The sequence below is a fragment of the Odocoileus virginianus genome, chromosome 3 (assembly GCF_023699985.2).
Source record: "Odocoileus virginianus isolate 20LAN1187 ecotype Illinois chromosome 3, Ovbor_1.2, whole genome shotgun sequence".
Lineage (NCBI taxonomy): Eukaryota > Metazoa > Chordata > Mammalia > Artiodactyla > Cervidae > Odocoileus > Odocoileus virginianus.
This window is the reverse complement of record NC_069676.1, coordinates 38,473,224-38,496,554: the sequence shown is the minus strand read 5'-3', so window position 1 is coordinate 38,496,554 and position 23,331 is coordinate 38,473,224. Positions and strand designations below refer to the sequence as shown.

The following is a 23,331-nucleotide window of genomic DNA, read 5'->3' as shown; positions in this document are numbered from 1 at the left end:
ATAGAATATTGCCAGGAACTTATCCTGGCCTGGAGTGGACTACTTTTTAGGTCTCATATATGTGAAAATAAATGACCCATAGAACATTATGACTACAATCATGTGGAAGAAACAGGTAGAAAATGACTTTTTCCATGCCTCTGATGATTTCATTTGGGGATAGTAAAGAGAATTTGAGCATAAGAGGCAAAGATTAGAGAGGAAGGGATAAGCAGGAAAATGATGACACTTACATAAACACCTCATTCATAGTGTGTTGTGTCCACACAGGACAACACCAGTTCAGTTCAGTCACTCAGTCCTGTCTGACTCTTTGTGATCCCATGGACTGCAGCACACCAGGCTTCCCTGTCCGTCACCAATTCCCGGGGATTGCTCAAACTCATGTCCATTGAGTTGGTGATGGCATCCAACCATCTCATCCTCTGTTGTCCCCTTCTCCTCCCACTTTCAATCTTTCCCAGCATCAGGGTCTTTACAAATGAGTCAGTTGTTCACATCAAGTGGCCAAAGTATTGGAGTTTCAGCTTAAGCATCAGTCCTTCCAATGAATATTCAGGACTGATTACTTTTAGGGCAGGCTCGTTGGATCTCCTCGCAGTTCTAGGACCCTCAAGAGTCTTCTCCAAAACCACAGTTCAAAAGCATCAGTTCTTTGGCACTCAACTTTCATTATAGTCCAACTCTCACATCCATACATGACTACTGGAAAAATGATAACCTTGACTAGACAGACCCTTGTTGGCAAAGCAATATCTCTGCTTTTTAGTGCGCTGTCTAGGTTGGTCATAACTTTTCTTCCAAGCAGTAAGCGTCTTTTAATTTCATGGCTGCTGTCACCATCTGCAGTGATTTTGGAGCCTCCCAACATAAAATCTGTCACTGTTTCCACTGTTTCTCCATCTATTTGTCATGAAGTGATGGGACCAGATTCCATGATCTTAGTTTTCTGATAACACCAACATGGCAAGAAATTCACAGAAAAAGGTGGTCAGTGACTCTTATGCCACAGAAGGGAAAGTGAAGTGTGTAAGCTGTGTGAACTATGGAGTTGATTATCCCAATAAACCAGGCCCCTCAGACATGAGAAAGCTGACATAGTCATTCACAAGAATGTGGTAGGGCAGTGGGAGACAGATGGCTACATAGTGATCATCGGACATTGCTACCAGGACAAGACACTTGCCACCCAAGAGGGTGAGGGATAGAAATATCTGGAAGCCACAAGCTGCAAGAAATAGTTTTGTTGCCTGACAGGAAATCAGTAACCATTTTGGGAACAATGTTTGAAATATGCAAGATATCCATAAAAGAGATATGCCTAGGCAGGAAGTACATTGGAGTATGGAGTCATGATTCCCTATGTATAATGAGAATCATAACTATATTTTCTGTTAAAGTCAAAACAAAAATGAGAAGACTATAAAGGAAAAGAATACCAGACTTGCTTGAGAAGAAGTCAAAAGTTCCAAAAGAATGAAGTCATTGCTGAAAGTGTGATTCTCATGTCCCACCATGAATTCCTTATTTTACCTATAAATAAATAAATATTCAAGTTAGAACTAAACAGAGAAGGGGGGAAAAGTAGTGTGAATCTCAAACTTGTTTACACTTAGCTGCATATGAAAATGAGAGTTACTGATGTGTATTTGGCAATTAAAGCCAAAGGACTTCCAGGCATTTTTTGAAGTGGGTATGTTTTGCTATTGGATGTTTATCCATTAAGTTAACTACTTTTTAACTTTTTTTTTTGATTGAAGGATAATTGCTTTACAGAATTTTGTTGTTTTCTGCCAAATATCAACATGAATCATCCATAGATTACTTTTTTTATCATTATGAAATAGACAAATTCTAATTTTACATTTAATTCCTTGGAATGTTAACAGCAGTTTGTTATGATTTTATGAATTTTAAAAGATCAACATATGAATGAGTTTTGTAGGATATATGCACGCAAATTTGGTCCTGACTCTTTTCACTGGTTTGATTTACTAGCTAAGTAAAAATTTGATATATATGTAGGTTCAGATTTCAGGCAGTGCTGCCTGCCAAGAGCTAGTTGATCATAAGCCTCAAACATCAGTGATTACAGCCAACTGAATTTCAATGTCTGTATACAAAGTTGCTGATTTTTTCTCACACCTGGAATAATTTTGTGCTAATTTTGCTTTTTCCAATAATGGTCTATTTTGCTATAATCATCCTGATTCAAAACTTAATACATCATTTTAGTATTACGTATGGATAATGTCTAGTCTACCCACACTGAGACCCTGTACCATCATAAGTCCTCAAATGCTTATTTTAAAAATTACTGATATATGTTTGTTTCTATGATTATTCTGTTAGTTTCTATCAATATATTATCCTTTCTTCATATTTAAAATATACTTTTAAGCTATTATATACCAGAGAGACAGAAAGAGAAATAGATAGGACATTAGAGAATATAATCAAATAAATAGAAGTAAATTTCAACGAAGTGAACCAAAAATTCAATTTTGCTCACTATATGTTAAAATTAGAGAGTTTCTGGGGGAGAAACCAACTCAGCATGTTGAATGAGGTTGTTTAGATTGGCTTCCTCACACTTTTACACATGTATAGACCTGTGCAACAGAGGAAAGCAATGTTATTTGTTGCCTCTTATTTGGAAATGTCAGGAGAGCTGTTCACAATTTCATTTAATAATAGTCAGTGATATTGCCATTACACATTTTTCCCTGCAGACTTCTCAGAGTACTACATCATGCCCCAAGAAATTATTGTAGAATGATCTTACTTCTGTTTCTTCTTGCTGCCTCTCCCATTTAAGAGAATCTTGTGATTAGCATCTCACATTGACATGAAATTCATCATGTACAATGCTGAACTGCCCAAGTAAGTCCCCTGAAGCAATGAGTGATCACATTGCATATAATTGCCCCTCCAGAAATCAGAAAATCATTCTAACTTCTCTTTCTGTCTTCCCTCTTCTATTTGCAAATCACCATCTCCTACTGATTCTATGTAAATGCTTCTCATAGGTTATTCCTTCACATGATTGCATGCTATGTGTGGCCATGGAGGCACTAAGACATCCATGCTACTCTTTAAGTTAAGTAGACCTGTATGAGCTCTGCACCACATGCATGATATCACATGTTTCTCATATCTACTTGAAGCCAGTGAAGTGTGTTCAGTTAAATACATTTGGAAAACAGAAGTGTGTTGGGACTGTGTGTGAAGGCATACACCTTTCTTGTTGCTTTATCCTGCTATTTGGAATCTGCATATGGTGATACTTGGTTCTGCATTCTTTCTGGAAGAGTTATATAGGAAACAAAGCCCAGGGATTCAGGAGCAGAGAACAGTAAGACACCATGAAACGTACTATGAATCATGACAATTATGGATATTATTGTGAAATAACTCACAAAAATTTTCAAAAATTGATTTGAGAAGGAAAAAAGCTGTAGGTTGCTCTGTGGTATTCATTTTCTATCTTTAACATTCCTGCTACTGCTGCTGCTAAGTCACTTTGGTCGTGTCCGACTCTGTGCAACCCCATATACGGCAGCCCACCAGGCTCCACCGTTAACATTTCTAGTAGATCATAAATTTTTATAGGTAACAGATCTAGTATAATTCTAGTATGTTTTATCCAAAATGCCTAGTACTTTGCTTTATGGGATAGAAACTGAAAGTGTTATAATATTGTAATGATGATTCGAGTAGACTTGAGCCTCCAACTACTCCCCACATAAATACACCCTTTGCCCTAATTTATTTTTCCTAGGACACAGTTTTAAGAATGCAAATTTCCACTGGGTACCTTAAATTAAATAAATAAATAAACATAAAATAAGATCTCCTTACCTTCAGTTCCCATTTCCTATGAAACTGAAGTATTTGCACTTATTTGATATTGTGTTTCTTGGTTTTTTATATCTTTGCCTATACCTTCTCTCTTCCACATAAACGACCTTCTCTATCATTGCTAGGGGTTTCATGGTCTTCCACTCTCTAAGATTTTGTTAGGTCTTCTGTGTGCACAGACTTCCTTGCTATCTTTTGAATTGTCTTCTGTCCTTCTCTTTCTTGCTCAGAAAGAGCAACTATGTCAGGATGTCATATCTGTTCTAGAGCATCAACATTCATGCTTAATTATACTCTCTGCACATTGAACTTGACCTCTGCACTCCTTCTTAACCTGGCCCCTGATGTCTTCCCGAGACTCATATCTCAACCCATTTCACTTTACTCATTTCTCACTACCCAGAAAGGATGTTTTTGTTGAGTCTTTTCATATCTAACACACTAGCCCGGATGCTGCCTCAAAGGCTACAAGCAATGCTTTCCTCAATAAACCTTTACTTATACTACTCAGGTGTCTGCTTCAATATTACTTCTTACAGAGTGCTGAAAGACATGGAGTAATCTTCACTCCAGGCATTTCCTTCAATGCAGCTGTGAGTTTACAGGGATATGGGGAACAAATGTCTTGAGAGGAGCAATGAAAAACAGAGAGGGCGTCTACCTACCTCTTGAAGTCCTGCTGTGTGTGGTTTCTGGGAGAAAAAACAACCACCCTTTGACAAAGTGACATGGGAAACTGTCCCCATGGAACAGTCAAAGAAGGAAGTAAATAAATAAATAAAAGCATGAGGAAATAGTTTGTGTGGAGAAAAGTGTGGACACTGAGACATAGCAGGTTTTCCTCTGGGTGCTGCAGAAGAGCTTATGTGAAAGGAGTTAAAGGGATAGCCTATTTCAGTGCTAATTGTACAAAGTGAGATAAACCTTTGATGAAGGAAGGGGAAGCAGCCTTCTCTGAATCCTTTCCCATCATTCCCTCTTTTGTTTGTAAGTTTTGTTTCCACTCTTAAAGGTTTGCAAATACTCTGCCTGTTAAGGTTTCTGTGTGTGACCTGTCCCTTACACTAGGTAGAAGCTCCAGGGCAGGCAACTTGGTGGAACTCACTTGCCACTGCATTGAGTCTCCCGAGTGTTTAGGCATAAATAGATAAACTTGATTATTCTACAGACTGCCTGTTACAAGGGGTGACATTAAAAACAAGTGATTCCACTTATTTTAATATTCAATAGATTCATGAGTCAGTTAAATCATCACCAAATAAACTGAATATGTAAGTGAACAAAGCAAAAACTGTTGGCTAAAGTACTTATTTTACATATAATTATTTTGGCAGCCAACTCTAATTGAGCATTTACACATGTCAGACAACATTTTAAGTATCTTATATTTATTAGCATTTTGCAATTCTTTAATCAACAAAAAACTGTATGGATTCTATAGATGTTAAGCAACATTCTGAAGGTTATGCGGATTATCCAGAGTTTCAAGTCCTGAAATTTTTGTCTCAGAACTCACATTCTAAAGTATTGTGTCCCTGCAAACTACTTTACCACAAACTTTAACCACAAAATTTAACAACACAGAGACTCTATTTGACAATATCTTGTTTTTAATGAAGGGCAAGGATGACTATTTCACAAATGTGTTTATATTGGTGTGGGTCAGGAGGTGTGTTTTCAGTATTATTTTTTAAAATGGATCCTTCTTGAGTGTGTGTGTGTGTATATATATGTATATATATGTGTGTATATATATATATATATATATATATATATATATATATATATACTATCAGACATTGAGTTCAGATCTGTGTGAAGGTGGAGCATAAATTTTCCCCAATATCTTTCTGGCTTACTTCACTCTGTATAATGGGCTCCAGTTTCATTCATCTCATTAGAACTGATTCAAATGAATTCTTTTTAATGGCTGAGTAATATTCCATGGTGTATATGTACCACAGCTTCCTTATCCATTCGTCTGCTGATGGGCATCTAGGTTGCTTCCATGTCCTGGCTATTATAAACAGTGCTGTGATGAACATTGAGGTGCACGTGTCTCTTTCAGATCTGGTTTCCTCAGTGTGTATGCCCAGAAGTGGGATTGCTAGGTCATATGGCAGTTCTATTTCCAGTTTTTTAAGAAATCTCCACACTGTTCTCCATAGCGGCTGTACTAGTTTGCATTCCCACCAACAGTGTAAGAGGGTTCCCTTTTCTCCACACCCTCTCCAGCATTTATTGCTTGTAGACTTTTGGATAGCAGCCATCCTGACTGGCATGTAATGGTACCTCATTGTGGTTTTGATTTGCATTTCTCTGATAATGAGTGATGTTGAGCATCTTTTCATGAGTTTGTTAGCCATCTGTATGTCTTCTTTGGAGAAATGTCTGTTTAGTTCTTTGGCCCATTACATTACAGCATACTAACACATATATATGGAATTTAGAAAGATGGTAATGATAACCCTATATGCAAAACAGAAAAAGAGACACAGATGTACAGAACAGACTTTTGGACTCTGGGAGAAGGTGAGGGTGGGATGTTTCAAGGGAACAGCATTGAAACATGTATATTACCTATGGTGAAATAGATCACCAACCCAAGTTGGATGCATGAGACAAGTGCTCAGACCAGGTGCACTGGGAAGACCCAGAGGAATCGGGTGGAGAGGGAGGTGGGAGCGGGGATCGGGATGGGGAATACATGTAACTCCATGGCTGATTCATGTCAATGTATGATAAAAACCACTACAATATTGTAAAGTAATTAGCCTCCAGCTAATAAAAACAAATGAAAAAAAATAAATAAAAGATATAAGTAATAAGAACCTAAAAAAATTTTTCCCCCCATATTTCTCCATTTTTTTAAAAAAAGAACTAATGTTGAACCTTCCTCATAATTATAATAATTAAAATAAGAATCAAAGTGAAATGTTAAGCAAAATGCAGACACAAAGTTATATGAATTAAGTGCATTGTATGTTTATTATTATTATTGTTATTTTCATATAAATTTTATTTTCAATTGGAGTAGGTGATTCAGTGGTAAAGCATCTGCCTACTGCCTATTGATTGGATGCAATCTCAAAAATGACAGAATGATCTCTGTTTCTTTCCAAGGAAACCATTCAATTCATGTTGATGCCCTGAACAGTAATGCCAAAGAAGCTAAAGCTGAAAGGTTCTATGATCTACAAGACCTTCTAGAATTAACATCAAAAAAAGACTTCCTTTTCATTATAGGGGATGGAATGCAAAAGTAGGTCAAGAGACACCTGGAGTAACAGGCAAATTTGGCTTTGGAGTACAAAAGGAAGCCAGTCAAAGGCTAACCGAGTTTTGCCAAGAGAACACACTGGTCATAGAAAACACCCACTTCTAACAACACATGAGAAGACTCTACACATGGACATCTCCAGATGGTAAATACCAAAATCAGATAGATTATATTCTCTGCAGCCAAAGATGGAGAAGCTCTATACAGGACTGGGAACTGACTGTGGCTTAGATCATGAACTCCTTATTACCAAATTCCGACTTAAATTGAGGAACATAGGGAAAACCACCAGACCATTCAGGTATCACCTAAGTCAAATCCCTTATACTATATAGTGAAAGTGACAAATAAATTCAAGAGATTAAATCTGATAGACAGACTACCTGAAGAACTATGGGCAGAGGTTCATGACATTGTCCAGGAGGCAGGGATCAAGACCATCCCCAAGGGAAAGAAATGCAAAAAGGCAAAAAGGTTGTCTGAGGAGGCCTTACAAATAACTGAGAAAAGAAGAGAAGCTAAAGGCAAAGGAGTAAAGGAGATATACCCATTTGAAAGCAGAGTTTCAAAGAATAGCAAGGAAACATAAGAAAGCCTTCCTCAGAGATCAGTGCAAAGAAATAGAGAAAATCAATAGAATGAGAAAGACTAGTGGTCTTTTCAAGAAAATTAGAAATACCAAGGGAACATTTCAAGCAAAGACAGGCATAATAAGGACAGATATGATATGAATCTAACAGAAGCAGAAGATATCAAGAGGAGGTGGCAAGAATACACAGAACTATACAAAAAAGATCTTCATGACCCAAATAACCATGATGATGTGATAACTCACCTAAGTCAGACATCCTGAAATGCAAATTCAAGTGGACCTTAGGAAGCATCACCACGAACAAAGCCAGTGGAGGTGATGGAATTCCAGTTGAGCTATTTCAAAGCCTAAAAGATGATGCTGCAAAAGTGCTGCACTCAATATGCCAGCAAATTTGGAAAACTCAGCAGTGACCACAGGACAGGAAAAGGTCAGTGTTCATTCCAATCCTAAAGAAAGGCAATGCCAAAGGATGTTCAAACTACCACACAACTGAACTCATCTCACACACTAGCAAAGTAAGGCTCAAAATTCTCCAAGAAAGGCTTCAACAGTATGTGAACCGTGAACTTCTAGATGTTCAAATTGGATTTAGAAAAAGCAGAGGAAGCAGAGATCAAATTGCCGACATCTGTTGGATCATTGAAAAAGCAAGAGAGTTCCAAAAAAAATCTACTTCTGATTTATTGACTACACAAAAGCCTTTGACTGCATAGATCAGAGCAAACTGAAAAATTCTTAGAGAGATTGGAATACCAGACCTCCTGGCCTGCCTCTTGAGAAATCTGTATGCAGGTCAAAAAGCAACAGTTAGCAATGGACATGGAACAACTGACTTGTTCCAAATCAGGAAAGAACTACATCAAGGCTATATGATGTCACCCTACTTATTTAACTTATATGCAGAGTATACAGGCTGGATGAAGCACAAGCTAGAATCAAGATTTCTGGGAGAAATATCAATAACCTCAGATATGCAGATGCCACCACCCTATCAGAAACTGAAGAAAAACTAAAAAGCTTCTTGATGAAAGTGAAAGAGGAGAGTAAAATGTTGGCTTAAAGCTCAACATTCAGAAAACTAAAATCATGTCATCCACTCCCATCACTTCATGGCAAATAGATGAGGAAACAATGGAAATAGTGAGAGACTATGTTTTGGGGCTCCAAAATCACTGCAGATGGTGATTACAGCCATGAGATTAAATAATGCTTGCTCCTTGGAAGAAAAGCTATGACCAACCTACATAGCATATTAAAAAGGAGAGACATTACTTTGCCAATAAAGGTCCATCTAGTCAAAGCTATGGGTTTTCCAGTAGTCATGTATGGATGTTAGAATTGGACTGTAAAGAAAGCTGAGCACCGAAGAATTGGTGTTTTTGAACTGTGGTGTTGAAGACTCTTGAGAGTCCCTTGGACTGCAAGATCAAACCAGTCTATCCTAAAAGAGATCAGTCCTGAATATTCATTGGAGCGATAAATGCTGCAGCTGAAACTCTAGTGCTTTGGCCACCTGATGCAAAGAACTAACTCATTGGAAAAGACCCTGATGCTGGGAAAGATTGAAGACAGGAGGAGAAGGGGATGACAAAGGATGAGATGGCTGGATGGCATCACCGACTAGATGGACCTGAGTTTGAGTAATCTCCAGGAGTTGCTGATGGATAGGGAAGCCTGGCATGCTGCAGTCCATGGGGTCGCAATGAGTCAGACATGACTGAGCGACTGAGCTGAACTGAACTGACTGATCCGGGAGACACAAGAGATGCAGATTCAACTTCTGTGTCATGAAGATCCACTGGAGTAGGAAATGGCAACCCTTTCCAGTATTCTTGCCTGGATAATTCCATAGACAGAGGAGACTACAGTCCATGGGATTGCTATGAGTCAAATATGACTGAGTGACTAAGCACACACATAATCCACTAAAAATATTGTGATAGTTTCAAGTGAACAGAGAGTGGCCTCAGCCATACATATATATGTATCCATTCTTCTCTAGATCCCCTTGCCATCGAACTCCCATATAACATTGAGCAGAGTCCCATGTGCTATACAGTAGGTCTGTACTGGCTATCAATTTTAAACACAGCAGTGTTTACATGTCCATCCCAAACTCCCTGACCCTGCCCCCCATCCTTCCCCTAACAACCATAAGTTCATTTTTTAAGCCTGTGAATCTCTTTCTAGTTTATAATTAAGTTTATTTGTATAATTTCTCTTTCAGTTCAGCTCAGTTCAGTCGCTCAGTCATGTCCAACTCTTAGCGACCCCATGAACCGCAGCAAGCCAGGCCTCCCTGTCCATCACCAACTCCCAGAGTCTACCCAAACCCATGTCCATCGAGTCAGTGATGCCATCCAACCATCTCATCATCTGTTGTCCCTTCTCCTCCCACCTTCAATCTTTCCCAGCATCAGGGTCTTTTCCAATGAGTCAGCTCTTTGCATCAGGTGGCCAAAGTATTGGAGTTTCAGCTTCAACATCAGTCCTTCCAATGAACACCCAGGATTGAACTTCTTTAGAATGGACTGGTTGGATCTCCTTGCAGTTCAAGTAACTCTCAAGAGTCTTCTCCAACACCATAGTTCAAAAGCATCAATTCTTCGGTGCTCAGCTTTCTTTACAGTCCAACTCTCACATCCATACATGACCATTGGAAAAGCCATAGCCTTGACTAGATGGACCTTTGTTGGCAAAGTAGTGTCTCTACTTTTTAATATACTGTCTAGGTTAGTCATAACTTTGCTTCCACGGAGTAAGCATCTTTTAATTTCATGGCTGCAATCACCATCTGCAGTGGTTTTGGAGCCCAGAAAAATAAAATATGCCTTTGTTTCCACTGTTTCCCCATCTATTTGCCATGAAATGATGGGACTGGATGCCATGATCTTAGTTTTCTTAATGTTGAGGTTTAAGACAACTTTTTCACTCTCCTCTTTCACTTTCATCAAGAGGCTCTTTAGTTCTTCTTCACGTTCTGCCATCAGATTCCACATATAAGGGATGTCATATGATATTTCTCCTTCTTTGTCTGACTTCCTTCACTTAGTATGACATTCTGATATTAAATTGTTAACTTTTGCAGTGAAGGTGTAACTAATCTACTTAATGTACCTTAAGTGGACTATGGAAGTAAAATATTTAATGAAATTATCCTTTGATCAAAGTATGGCCATACTTAGGAGAACAAACACAGTTTAAAATACAATAAAATGGTTGAAAAGATTTTGAAACATGGTCAGACTTCATTTTTTTGGGCTCCAAAATCACTGCAGATGGTGACTGCAGCCATGAAATTAAAAGACGCTTACTCCTTGGAAGGAAAGTTATGACCAACCTAGATAGCATATTAAAAAGCAGAGACATTACTTGCCAACAAAGGTCCATCTGGTCAAGGCTATGGTTTTTCCAGTGGTCATGTATGGATGTAAGAGTTGGACTATAAAGAAAGCTGAGCACCGAAGAATTGATGTTTTTGAACTGTGGTGTTGGAGAAGACACTTGAGAGTCCCTTGGACTGCAAGGAGATCCAACCAGTCCATCCTGAAGGAGATCAGTCCTGGATGTTCATTGGAAAGACTGATGCTGAAGCTGAAACTCCAGTACTTTGGCCACCTCATGAGAAGAGTTGACTCATTGGAAAAGACCCTGATGCTGGGAGGGATTGGGGGCAGGAGGAGAAGGGGACAACAGAGGATGAGATGGCTGGATGGCATTACTGACTCGATGGGCATGAATTTGAGTAAACTCCGGGAGTTGGTGATGGACAGGGAGGCCTGGCATGCTGTGATTCATGGAGTCGCAAAGAGTCGGACACGACTGAGTGACTGAACTGAACTGAACTGATACAGTTTTAAGTTAAACACAGCAGTTTGTATTTCTTCTAAATTTCTAGGTGTAATTTCCAAAATATTCCAGGAACCTTAACACTGGTTCTGTCCCATTCTGCTTAATATTGTCTTCTTTAGATCATACTTCTGTTTAATTCAAGTGTGATAAAGGAAACAATTTGACCAAAGATACTATTCAACAAAAGAAAAGTTGTGAAATTTAGGATTCAGATCAAGCAAAAATGTCAAAGCAAAACATTTAGAATTCTAAATTAGATTCTAAACAAGTTATTTAAAATTATTGTCTTACCTTTAACTTTATATTAATATTTAATTACTTTATCTTTGAAGCATTATGTCTGTGTTCATGCTACATTCCTTCAATTATGTCTGACTCTTTGTGACCCTAAAGACTGTAACCTGCCAGGATTCTCTGTCCACGGAGATTCTCCAGACAGGAATATTGGAGTGAGTTGCCATGCCCTCCTCCCCAGGGATTCTAGCACCACCTGGAAAGCCCAAGTTATGTGCACATATTTGTAAATACATTGATGTATAAACAAATATATATATATAATTATTTTCTTTGAAAAGCCGATGGCCTCTAATTTTACCAAATTTCTTAGCTAAAAATAATTTAGGTATGTGTTTAACAGGAGAAAATAAGGAATATACTAATAAAATAAGATTGCTACTTTAAGGCAAGTCAAAAAATTTGAACATAAACATTTTCTCTGCCCATTGGATCTCCTTCCATCCCTACAGTGTGTATTGTATGTCTGCATTATATATTAATCAGACCTCCTGCTTTATGTATTAATTAGACCTCCTCAAATCACACTGCAGTTACTAACATACATTATACTCTCAAAGGAGTTCTAGGTGAAGATAAGGATATGGAACTTCGTGCTCATGGAAAACGGTTAGAGCTGACCCTCAGATGGATTTTTTCCAGGAGAAAATTTTGAGATCAGAAAAACCTAATCAAACATAAGGATCTTTTGTTTCTTGTGATACCAACCACAAAACTCCTTATCAATTAATGTTCCCTTCCTAATCTTGTAAAGGATCATGATGAGACACCATTTACCTGGTATGGGTAGAAATATTTGGTAAACTTTATATACAATGCCAATATATTATTTCCCTTAAAGATAGTGGTTGGTACAGAACAGATTGGAACAGATCGCCTGGAGGGATATGAGCTGGAGCTAATGAAAGATGCTAGTTTAAATGCTTACTACTTTATTAACATTACTAGCTGTATTGTTTGTATTTTGTTGTTTTGGAAGATTATTATTTCTTGCATTACCAAATGGTAACTGATAAAAATAATGATGACTAGGCATCTTGAAACAACTGACACATGTATAGTTTTATAAGATCAATGGTTGCAATAGTGCAAATTTAGATATGAAAAGAAGCAACAAGAGTTAATCATTTCCTGGGTAATGGGATCCTACTTTTTGGCTATTATTAAAAGGACTTAGTCCACTATTAGCAGGTTGAGTGTCCTCTCAATAAAATCCTTGACTGATCTGGAAATGAGCATTCCTAGTACTGTGAAACAAACCAGTCATAAAATGCCTCCCCAAACCTGGTCAATATTGAAACATAAAGGAAGGGGATTATAAAATAAAGATTCTCACCATCCAGTTACACAAGAAGCTAGTCATTAAACACTTCAGTTGCTAACATACATTATACTCTCAAAGGAGTTCTAGGGGAACATTAGAAAATGAAACTTTGTGCTCATGGAAAACTTTTAGAGCTGGCCCTCAGATGGATTTTTTCCAGGAGAAAATTTTATGAGCTGTTTCTTGCATCATCCCATATTTTAAAAAGCACTAAAACCGTTATCTAAGGTATTCCTTTCAGGTAGCAATAACCATCTCCAAAATGTGTGCTTGATGGCTTGTATCCTTTCATCAAAATCACATATATACTGGCCTCTCCCTGACCTCATAGGAACAGTTCTCAGAGCTCTCTGAGGGACTGTCTCCAAGGTTATAATCCTCAAACTGACTTGAATAAATTTTTCCATTTCTTTTGTAGTTTGACTAATTAATTTTTTTTTCTCCACAATGCCTGCAACAGCCAAACTTTAAAGTTTGTAATCTATCTTTTATCTGCCTTCCTTGAGTGAAGAGCACATAATAATTAGAAAAAATTTCAGATTTCCAATGACATATTTCAATGAATGTAATTGAAATGTTTTCTTACAATGCATAATTAAAAGAAAAAAACTTACAGCTTCAAGTCCGATAGAGGTGGAATAGATTCATTATATACATACTCAACTCAATGAAAATAGAAAATCTTCATGAATTAAGTGGAAATAGTGATGTCAGAAAGTGTATACTTGTATAACATGTAACAAGTAATTTATTGAAAAATTCCAAATATAAACATCGTGTGTTATCTATCAGTAAACCACCAATTTGTGTTTGATTTAGAAGCACATTTTTTTTCTTTTTTCAAAGACTAGATGAATCTTTCAAAAATAAAGATATACAAATTGAAAGTAATCTAATTCAAAAGTCTGCAGCATCATAACACATTAGGAAAATACTTATTAAACCAAATGTGTACATTAAATAAGATAGAGAAAAAGAAACGGCAACATCGACAACTTGGAGCAACTGCTATTCATGTGCTCTGCTAGCAGGAATTTAAAACCCAACATCCACACTGAAAACAGATTACTAAAAATTTATTTGTACTTCTACCAAAAAAGTAAAAACATGTGATCACAGATGAAAAAAAGACAAAAAAAGATAAATAGTAGCTTTAGCCATAACAGCTCCAGGCTGAAAATAGCCCAGATCTTTACCAACAAAATAATGAATAAATAAATGGTCATTCATATCCATAACAAAGTATTATTTAGCAATGAAAGAAACAAACTACCGATAGTGTAAATTTGTGTAGGAATCTTTAAAAAACTTTTAAATTGAAATAAAGATATAAAAGACAAGAAAATACATACTTTAGAGTTTCATTGATAGAAAATTCAAGTACATGTTAAAATAACAGATAGAGATACAAATCAGAGTAGTATTTTTCTCTGGGCTGAGTGATTTCACTGAAAAAGGACATGAGGGACATTTTTGGTTTGGTAAAAATTTTATCTCTTGGTACTGTAGGTACAAACCCAGATATCCTGCATTGCAAGTGGATTCTTTACCATCTGAACCACCAGGGAAGCCCAAAAGTTTTGTCTCTTGATACTGGATGTATGTTACAAGTGCATGCACTATGGAAACTGGTTGAAGGGAAACCTATGTCTGTGAATATTCTACTGTTTATGTTATACATCAATTTTTAAAAAAGTAACAAATTTCAACTTTGTTGACTACTTTTTTCATTCTTTGAACAAATATTTATTGTGAGGTGGAGTGTTGAAACTTTTTAATAAGAATTTGTGATTAACAGATTTTTAACAATAAATAGTCTGATTTGTTGATGATAGCTTAGCAAATGATCCCAAAGTATGAGGTCCATATGAATTCTAAAGTAAAATAGAAATAACACATAGAGATATAATGAGTATGCAGTCCATGGAATTTTCCAGGTCAGAATACTGGAGTGGGTAAGCTTTCCCTACTCCAGGGGATCTTCCCAACCCAGGTATCAGACCCAGGTCTCCCTCATTGCAGGCAGATCCTTTACCAGCTAAACCATAAGGAAAGCCCAATGAGTATATACTCTCTCTCAAGTAAATTTTACAAACACACTCTGTATAATCTTGAACTTTGGGGCAAATAAATCTAATGTTATTCATGACTTAAGGGAATCCACTGACTCATATACTTTCTCAGAGCTCCTTTGATTTCACTGTTCCTCAGACTATAGACGAGGCAGTTTAGCACAGGGGTGGAGATAGTGTAAAATGCTGACACAAACATATCATGGTTAGCTGACCTGTAGGATTTAGGTCTCATGTAGGTAAAAATGGCAGCTCCAAAAAAGAGTCCTACCACAGAGATATGTGAGGAACAAGTGGCAAAAGCCTTCTTGTGAGCTTCATTAGAGCACATCTGGAGGATGGCAGCAAGGATGAGACTACAGGAAATCAAGATGAGGGAAACGGGGATCAGGAGCATTAATACACAGCAGATGTACATGACATACTCAAAGACAGAAGTGTCAGCACAACTAAATGCACAAGAGTGGGAGCCTCACAAAAGAAATGATCAATCTCTCGGGCACTGCAAAATGAGAAGTTCAGGGTAGCAGCAGCCTGCATGAGCCCATCAGCTGTGCCAAGTAACCAAGACCCCAAAATCATACTGAGGCATAATTTCCAACTCATGAGGACTGGGTATCTCAGTGGATGACAGACAGCAACATAGCGGTCATAGGACATAGCTGCCAAGAGGAAGCACTCACCTCCTCCAAAAGCGAGGAAGAAGACCTGGAACCCACAGCCAGTGGGGGAGATAAACTTCCTGCCAGTCAAATAGTCAACAGGCATTTTGGACACAACAGTGAAAATCAGCATCAGGTCCATGAGGGAGAGTTGGCTCAGTAGGAAGTACATGGGCTTTTGGAGTCAGAGGTCCAGGAGAATCAGGAAAAGCATGAGGACATTGTGCACTAGGAAGGTGAAAGCAATTATCAGAACCAACACAAAGAGAAATTGGTGGCTCCAGTGTGGTTTAAGAGACCTAGGAGAAGGAACTCTGCAGTGATATTCCAGTTTTTCATGATTACAGAGTGATACTGCAAATGGAGAAATACATGAGGGTTATGTATACATGACATGCCAAACTTTATCGAAGCACACTAAAATGCAATAATTTTTCTTGACATAAATTAATCTTGGGAGTTATTTTTATTTTCAAAATAAGATGCCTTATACTTTTGTGCATAGCAAGTAAAAGAACTCAGTCTGTAGAGGGAAACAACTTAATTTGGAATTGTTAGTGCATTTACTTTAACTTTGACAACCTATAAATTGAAAACAGTAATGGCCTTCTTAGTAGTGTCCTCCCTCCCAATGTAAACCCATAATGCTAAGTGTAAACTTCCATAACTGGAAAGGACGTTTTGTATAGGGAGAATTTTTCCCTAGAAATTCACAGAAACACAACTTTTATTGGATAAAGAAAAAAAAAAAAAACTTCTTCACTCAAACACAGAGATAAATTAATTTCTCCTTCAATTTCGTTAGGATCTAAATCCTCAAAAGCATTTTCATCTCCTGGAGCCAAAGCTGTTCTAGCTAGTTAAATAAATACCACCATAATTGCAGAAGTAAGGAGGTTAATTCAGTTTTGATGATATGCTGTGATTCAATGAAGTTACCTGACAGAAGGAGTCCACTTCTTCCATGGTCGTTCTCTTTACCCACACTTTTTACATCCATCCCATACTAGTCTGTCAGTCAAGAATGAGAAAGGCACTGCAAAAGGCTCACTCAATTCTTAATTCCATTGCCTGATCATCATCATTGCATTACCAGCATTCTACTGGATGGTTTTAGCTGGTTGTTTTAAAGGAACATGTTCATGGAAATCCCCCTTGTCAAATGCATTTCATATTTTCAAAAACTTCATGATCCAAACACTATCAATCTCTAATAATCAGTCTGAACCACTAATAACTATATGCATTTCCAACTATAGCCCTCAATCTCATTCTTCTGAAACACCTCAAACCCTCCTAACTTATTTCTTTGACTTGAGTATTTCTTGTTTGCCATTATTTTCATTACTTTTGTTGTTGAAGGTTGATAGAAGTTTAACTCTATTTAAAAATCAATAGGTCATTCAGTAACTATAGGATGTTTGGTAAGTTTCTTTAATTTAAGTGTACTGTAAATACAGTGGAATTAAATATTTTCATATTGCTGTATCTGCATCATGAATATTAATCTCCACACTCTTCTTCATCTTCAACTGAAACTATCACCAATTAAACAATAATACTCCAATACCCTTCTCCTCAGCACTTGGAAATCACTGTTTTACTTTCTATGTCAATGAAAGTGACTACTCTAGAAACGTTAGATAAAATAAATCATACCACATTTACTTTTAGGCTGTTTTTGTTTAGTTTATTTCACTTATTATAATGCCATTGAAGTTTATCCAAGCTGTAACATGAGTCAAAATTTCCTTCCATTTTAATGATTGAGCCATATTTCTTTATTTGTGCATACTACATTCTATTTATTAATTCATTCCATTTATGAACATTTGTGTTGCTTCCATTCCAGGTTTGCATTTAATTATCAATTTAATAGGATTTTTTGTTAATCCAGAGTAATTATTTTTAATTTTGTATAGATACATGTATAAGCATAAAATATTAATTTCTAACCAAAATTTTTGCTTTTACCATACATTTTCTTATTATGATGTTTCCACTTGCATTAAGTATTTTATCTATTATGATATCACTAACTCTTAACTTTTCAATGGACATAAATGATATGACTATACATTTTATTTTTGAGTGAGATAAGTATACACAAGCAAGCAGTCATCACAAATATAAATGATTAGTCAGCATGGAACTAAATGTGCAATTACATGAGTGGTAGGGAATTATATTCCCTAATATGTGATAGCATTTTATTATTTGTTTTATTGAAATGTCTATCTTTTCATATTACTTAAGTGACTCTATTTGCCACTATTTAAAATGTTTGTAAACCTATGAAAAGAGAATTTTGAGGGATATTCTCTGAAACTGGCTATGGATACAAAGTATGGTGAAATATTTAAATGAGGAATAATTCATCTTGCAAATAAAATATTTACAATGGCATTATGTAGACAATAAAACTTACCTCTAACTAGCATCAGTTCAGTTCATTTCAGTCGCTCAGTCGTGTCTGACTCTTTGCGACCCCATGAATTGCAGCATGCTAGGCCTCCCTGTCCATCACCAACTCGTGGAGTTTACTCAAACTCATGCATAAGAATATGTAATACTGTAAAAATAAATATTTTTTCTTTGACACTATAGTTTCAGAATGTTAAAGATTTTCTGTATTTCATTCTGACTAGATAGTCTTTATTTATAGTGCAGTCAAGTTGTGATTTTTACTTTAAATCACAAACACATCTCTTCACAATGCTACCAGAAGGCACCAAGAGTCTCTTTTATTTTCTCATAGAGCTATCATAGAATCTTTAAAACTGTCCATAATTTTTATTTCTATATTTTTCTAATCCTTGCTGTCTTCACTCAACATTGCAATTATAAATCCCCCCCCCAGAAAACTGAATTAATCAATCTATTCTATAAAAAATAAAATGATAACAACAAAATCATTTATTTGGTGAAATTATTACAAGTGCTTTAACTTAATGACTATGCCAGTTAACATAAGTTTTAGTTCTTCAGACTGTAGGGAACATAATCAAATGGATTTTATTTGTAAAACTGTATAAAGAAAATTATATAACTGTGGACTTTCTTGAGTTCAAATTTAATAAGCAAAAGTAAGAAATTTTTAAAGATTAGTATCACTTACACAAGATAAAAATGATAAACTCCAATAGTCTGCACCTGTATCCTCTGAGTGGCAGCCTCCTAATGTTCCTCTTTGACTGGAGGAAAGTTTTTCTAGTCTTGCAACATCAAACATGCTCATCACAGTGTCTGCAGCAACCTATTAATGGTGTGGAATTAATAGGCCATTAAATTGATGGCCTATTGCCATCTTATTCTATATTTGTGTGCTAAGTCCCATCAGTCGTGTTCAACTCTGTGACCCCATGGACTGTAGCCCGCCAGGCTCCTCTGTCCATGGGACTCTTCAGGCAAGAATACTGGAGTGGGTTGTCATTCCCTTGTCTAGGGGACCTTCCCAACCCAGGATCGAACCCTTGTCTCTCACGTCTCCTGCATTGGTAAGCAGGGTCTTTACCACTAGGGCCATCTGGAAACCCAATTCTAAATCTACTATCCTATTAATGTGTCAGAGCTGCATAAGCATGACTCTTTGGATAACAAAGATGTTTAATTTTCAAGGATTTTAAAAGTCCCCAGTACTTCAATTTATTTTCTTACATGCTTTCATAATATTATAATTCATTAAAATAAGAAAATTATTTACACATAGAAAGCTAAAATGCAAATTAACCTGGAAAGAGATGTCTATTTGAAAATACATTGAATAGACTAATCTGATTCTAGCATTACCTGTTAAGATTAAAAAGGAAAATTTGAAGACTGTGTTATTGAAAGACAAGATTTGGTCAAAATCAGTAATTAAATTGATAAAGTGTATGACAGAGTTCAGCTACCTTTTTCTTTTCTTTTTGAACTTAATTTGATAAAATAACTGTGTATTAAGTTTCATTTAGTTTGCATCTATATAACATAACTATACATAATTTTGTATCTGCATGCTTATGTCTATGTAATAAAATGCATTACAATAGCAAGAATAGTTATAGCAGATTACATTTTTGTGTCAAGCAATATGCAATTTGACTCTATCTGGGATAATTTTTATAATTTTATTATTGGTTTACTTTACATTTTCAGAGTGCAGGAAAATTATGTTTTGGCTTCATTTTTATTGTGTTGTCTAAGTAAATACAAGGATCACTTTCCACAAATGAAAGTGTATATATATATATACATATATATATATATATACACACACACACACACACACACACATATATATATATCTTTCTCATGAAATAGTGGGAAAAGCTGCCCCTGTTTAAAAAAAAAAGTATAAGATATTGTAAATTGCTTAATCCAGGTGAGCAGTAATAAGTGTTACTTTGTTTGCTTTAGGAAGGGAGCACAACCTAGATTTTCATGATAATTCTACCTTTGAATGTTGAATCTTATCAAAGTGTCCAATCTTACTCTGGTTTAGAGCATAACTGACCTCCTGAATGAAACCTTGCCTTTAAAGTCAAGCCATATTATTTCCTTGTGCTTCACTGGTAGCTCAGCTGATGAAGAATCCACCTGCAATGCAGGAGATCACGGTTCGATTCCTGGGTTGGGAAGATGCCTTGCAGAAGGAATAGGCTATCCACTCCAGTATTCTTGGGCTTCCCTGGTGACTCAGACCTGGGTTCAATCCCTGGGTTGGAAGGAGCCTGGAGGAGGGCATGGCAACCCACTCCAGTATTCTTGCCTGGAGAATTCCATGAACAGAGAAACCTGGCAGGCTACAGTCCATAGGGTCACAAAGAGTTGGACATGACTGAATGATTTTCACTCTCAGTTTCATATTATTTCCTTTGCAAAACCTCAGACTTCTAGCTAAGCAAAAGTAGTACAACCTAGACAGGTAGTATATCAGGTTTCAAGTGAGACATTCGGCAAGAGAATAACAATCATTTTCAATAAAATGTATACTTTCTGTTTTGAATATTGTTTCATGGGTCACAGATTTGTCAAAGCATGACTACTGGAAAAACCGTAGCTTTGACTAGACAGGCCTTTGTTGGCAACATATAATTTTGTGATATGCAACATATAACTTTGTGATTGCAGCATATAATTTGAATTATGACTCATAACATTGTGCTAGAACATATCAGATGTCTAAAATATCATATAATCCTTGAATATATATATATATATATATATATATATATATATATATATATATATACAGAGTCAAGAACTTAAACCTGAGCAAATAGGAAGTAAGGGAAATAAATTCTACTCTTCTGTTTCCCTCTCCTCTCCTAGGATTAAAGGGACACACTTGACAATTCACGGGACATAGACAAAGTGCAATATGACCTGTATCCCAGAAGTAGGAAACACAATTACTAAGGAACATCACTAACCAATCGTTTCTCTTTTCTTGTTAACATATGTCTTGTTCCATTAACTTTTTTCACAAAACAAGTTCACTCACTTTTCAAAGGAGACAAGTAAAAATCTCATTCAGTCAAGGGTGATGAGCAGTTACTCACGGATCCAGAAATGTTCTCATATCTGATGACCTGTGAAATACATATCATCTGAATATCTAACATATTTGCTGAATCAAAGTCCTGAATATAGCAATAAACCCTCCAAAAAGGAGAAATACAGTGAGAGAAACATAGAAATATGTTCTCAGACATTCTCAGTTTTTACCGGGCAGCCATTTAATTTTTAACTCTAATATGGATGAATAAAATTAATAAATAATTTTTGTAGTTTTCTAACTTTTATTGACACTGGAACATTCCCCTGAAATATTCTTCATTTTTCAAAATCCATATTGCCTTCTCTGACTTGATATTTGTAGAAAAAAAAAATCTTATTTTGACAAATTGATTTTCTCAGCCAACAGTATTTAGATACATGTTTGAAGTCTGTGTGTGATTTATTATTGCTTTATAAATATTCCCTGCATTCTGCTGATTTCCATGTGAAGAGTGAACTTCACTGTCGTATATGCATATGTATTAGTTATATGCACATACACACACACACACACACACATACACGTGTGTGTGTGTGTGTGTGTATATACTGGCTTGGCCAAGCTATATTTTGTTTTCCCTAATGCCATGTGTTTGAACATCAATTCCACACCAAGATCTTTATAGATACTATGTGGTTTTTTTCCATTTCTCTGTTACTTCTTTTAATACCATGAGAAGTAAATGCTTGAGCATACTGTCTATTTTAACACCTTGAGTTGTTTGTGCCTGGTTTCATAATTTATGAAGCCAGAGGTTCCTGGGACTCAGTTCAGTTCAATTCAGTTGCTCAGTCAAGTCTGACTCTTTGCATCTCCATGGACTGCAGCACGCCAAGCTTCCCTGTCCATCACCAACTCCTGGAGATTACTCAAACTCATGTCCATTAAGTCAGTTATGCCATCTAACCACCTCATTCTCTGTCATCCCCTTCTCCTCCCGCCTTCAGTCTTTCCCATCATCAGGGTCTTTTCAAATGAGTCAGTTCTTCACATCAGATGGCCAAACTATTGGAGTTTCAGCTTCAGCATCAGTCCTTCCAATGACTATTCAGGACTGATTTCCTTTAGGATGGACTGGTTGGATCTCCTTGTAGTCCAAGGGACTCTCAAGAGTCTTCTCCAACATCACAATTCAAAAGGGTCAATTCTTCGGCACTCAATTTTCTTTATAGTCCAACTCTCACATCCATACATGAGTACTGGAAAGACCATAGCTTTGACTAGACAGACCTTTGTTGGCAACATATAATTTTGTGATTGCAACATAAACTTTTAAATATGACTGATAACATTGTGCCAGAACATATCAGATGTCTAAAATATCATATCATATAACTTCTTGAATATGTCCATATATATGGGTATACATTATATACTATTATATGCATATGTATATATACAAATTAAACATAAACAATGCAAACAAGTCTTAGTATTACTTCTTATTTGGCAATTCTTTCCATGCAATTTAACATATCAGCCTAATTAGTCTAACTTTTCTATTTTTCTAAGGTGAGAGATTTTTTTTTCTTTTTTCTTTTCAATTTTACATGAGATTAATGAAAAATACCAAAGTTAATTTACATTCAACAGAACTTTGCTTGGTGTTTGAGTTTGAAAAATTGGTCAAGAATTGTTAAAAGGTTTTAAAACACTTGGTCAAGTAGAATTATATGTCACTGTGAAAAAAAAACTTACCTCTCATTTTAACCATAGTGAAAATTAAAGATTTTGTAGGCAAATACACTGTTAAATATCTGTTTTTAAGAAAACATATCTCTTTCAACAAAGAAGACTGAGTTGTTGTTGTTTTTTTAATTACACAAAGACCTACTAAGGACAACATAGG

General features: G+C 36.3%; 1 pseudogene; it reads right to left on the bottom strand.

Moving 5' to 3' along the window:
• Window positions 1-14,996: 14,996 nt before the first annotated feature.
• Window positions 14,997-16,279, bottom strand: LOC110148819 (olfactory receptor 2T8-like; annotated as a pseudogene).
• Between the last annotated feature and the right edge of the window lie 7,052 nt (window positions 16,280-23,331).